This window comes from Nymphaea colorata, chromosome 3 (genome assembly GCF_008831285.2).
Source record: "Nymphaea colorata isolate Beijing-Zhang1983 chromosome 3, ASM883128v2, whole genome shotgun sequence".
Classification (NCBI taxonomy): Eukaryota; Viridiplantae; Streptophyta; class Magnoliopsida; order Nymphaeales; family Nymphaeaceae; genus Nymphaea; species Nymphaea colorata.
In genome coordinates, this window is record NC_045140.1 from 30,807,560 (window position 1) to 30,810,850 (window position 3,291).

The following is a 3,291-nucleotide window of genomic DNA, read 5'->3' on the forward strand; positions in this document are numbered from 1 at the left end:
AACCACACCCAACAGCAAGAAATAGGTGGTCTGGCTCCTTGTGGTCGTGTCTCAGGCACAGTGCCCTCGAGGTACCTCACGGGGGAGCTAGGCCGAAGCCAAGGCTAAAACAGAAATGCTGAAATTAAACTAATATGCTACCTAAAACTGAAAGCAAATCCCGCCCGGAGCTACAAGGGGGATAGGAGACGATACCGGCCAAGGATCACCCTTGGCGTAGCCGGATAAGGTCTCGGGGTGATGACCTGCCCCCGAGCACTGCAGCTCACAGAACAGGAAGACCGGCTGAGGCGTGCCTCCACGTAGCCTGCTGCTCGGACTGACCGCTGCCGGAAGGCGCTGACGGCCGGTCGCGCGCTGGTGGTCGGGTCGACTGCCGAAGTCTGGTCGCTGCTCACTGGCTATGGCCGCTGCCTGTTGCGGCAAAGAGTCCTGCTGCGGCAGTGCTGGTGTCGGCAGAAGCTGCTGCCGACGCTCGCTAAGCTGTGGGATAGGACACACGCCGAGGACGAGGAAGCTGCCACGGACTGCTACTGACAACGCTGACGATGACGCCTGGAGCGCTCGGTTGCTGTCGGAACGAGGCCGCCTGCCTGGACGAAGCCACCTATTGACTTGCCGTCGAGGTACTGCTGCGGTGCGCTGACGACGATGGAGCCGGGCCGGAAGGGCCGCCTGGATTGCCGAGGGGGGCTGCTGTCACAGCGACAGCGCCTACCTGCCTATCTCCGAGATGTGGCTCGGCCACGGGCGTCGATAGGTGCCGACGGTGGAGAAGTGGCCGCTGCAAAGGCCGGCGAGCCAGCTGAACCTAATCCTAACTAAGGCTGGGTTGGCTGGGTTCGGCTGGGCTCTACTAGGTGGTAGGTCTAGTCAAGCGGGTTTGGGTCAGGGTAGGCTTGGTCAAATGGGGTTTAGGTTCAGTTAAGGGTTGACCTAGCTAATAGGTTGGTCCAGTAGGGGAGGCTAAGGTCGAGCCTAAGCTCACGGTGCTGGTCAACGTTGACCAAGTGCGGAGGGTTTAACTAATCGGGTGGTTAACTAAGTGGACCGAGTCAATGGGTCCGGGTCAAGTAGGTCAAGGGTCACTCGAGGTAGGCCCGAGTCGCTAAGGGAGGCTACCAATGAAGTGGGCTCGGTAGACTAGTTGACCTAGTTTGACTAATGCTAAAGGTCAATGCCGATCTAGGTTGGCTCGCTAGAGGTTTAGCCTAGGTGCGGGTTCGGTGCGGGAGGTTGCCTAGTGGGTTCGGTTGACTGGGTTGGTCTTACCCAGGGATTGCACCGATGCTTGCCACGTGGCAAGATGGACGGATACGACAGAAAGAGCTAGAAGAATGCTAGCTATTAGGAATAGAGTTCGGATTCTCGCCTAAGTATTAGGGAGAAGCTCGACAAAGGAGGGAGAGGAGATTGGGGCGAAGGGCCAGGTGTCGCTCTCGTGTGAGCTCGGGCGAGGCTAAGGCTGAGATGGGGACACGTGGATAAGATCGACGGAGGAGAGGAGGTGCGGATTAGGTCAAGAGGATATGAAGATTTGCGGCTGAGAAGAAATAGGAAAATGGCGCGAGGTGGAGGGGTTTCCTAAGACTAAGGAGGCAAGATCCGAGGGAATAGGGAAAGGGGATCTCGCAGGGCCTGGCTGGAGGACAAGTGGCGAGGCGCGGGACCAAGGTGGGTAGCTGGCAGGTGAGGTGGCGAGTGAGGTGGCAGAGGGTAGGCTAGGATTGCAACACGTGTCAAGATGAACGCGTGAGGATCCTTGCGACCTAGGGTTGACGCGGTGAAGGTGGCGAGTAGCTGGAAGGGAACGGCGGCTGCGGTATTGATTCCAGATTTGGTGGAGCAGCTGATTGCGAGCTGATCCTGGATCGGGACAGGTGGCAGCAGCTGGGGAGAGGACTCAGGTGGAAGGCTGGATGGTTGACAGGTGTCGCGATGAAGGGCTAGGATGGAACGGAGAAGGACTTACCGGATTCGGATGATTGGCCTCATCAGAATCTTCCAATTCACGCCGGCGGCCAGAACTTGATCCGAAAGTCCCGTGACCGATATACCCCTTTCAGATTTTAATTAAAACACTAGGGAAGAAGGGCAATTCGGTCCCTTAACGCCGGAATCAATGGCGACCACCGGAATTAGCAGCGATGGCCGGATTCAAGCGTTTTTCCGGTGAAAGTTCAGCCTTGCGATTCAGCCCTCAAAAGTCGCCCGATTTATATTATTTTGAAGCTCTTTTGCAGGCGATTCTTTTAGGCTAATCAGCAGCTTCAGATCTCGACCAGAAAGCGATATTTTTGGACTTTTAAGCCTCTGGTCCGACAGATCAAAAGCAAGAGAACAGGCCGATAGAACCTGATTGAAACGATTCCTTTTCTTAGTCTTCAATCGGCTGATGCCTACTAAGGATAATCTATCGATTTCTATCGCGCGACGGGAAGTGTAAGTCACAGTTTAGAGGCAGGATCACCTACGCCCGTGACTCCTCTCTCGGGTACTCCGAGGAAGAAACCAGGGAGAGCGATGCCGATTCTAAACCTGCACAACACAGATCCAGCAGCACGAAAGGGATCGAAATCTCACCCTATTCGGTGTCTTATTGAAGCCGGCGGTGGATCCGTCGCCTTCAATCTTCCCTATGCTGGAATCGGCCTCACAGTACCCTCGTGATCAGGGCAAAGGCACCGATTCCAGAACTTTGAAAAAGCTCGAAAGGGGTACTTACGTGACAAGGGAGGGATCGCCGCCGGTGGTGGAGATCCGCCGATGCCTTCTTCCTTATGCCTATGTCTCCGACGGTGGCTCTTCAAGGATTTCTGGATTCGGAAGCGTCGTGGTGGTAGAGGACGCGAGGGGGGAGAAGACGCCTGGTTCACGGCTGAACAAGGTGGGAGACGAGAGGGGAGAAGCCTCGTGCGAGGAGAGAGAGGGTGCCACACCAAATAACAATCTCTTGATTAATTTTCGATCCCTTGTACATTGTGTTTACAGAATATATACAAAATATAATGCGAGCCCTAATTACATGTTAACCTAGCTCGCAACTTAGTCTAATGTCAAAAATGCGCAAGGCACAACCCGCCTTGCTAGGTCTCTACTTCAAAACTAGACGTTGACATGAAATAGAAGACGCAACATAAACCAGGCCTAGCGCCCAACTCGAAAATCAAAAGCTAAAGTCCCTAAGCCTTGTGGACTTAGGGCGGGGACCTCGTGTGGGTTACCGCCCACACTTTGGAAATTTCGAGCATGGGTCAAGTCCGATTGACTCAGACCTGAACCTAAGCCTCT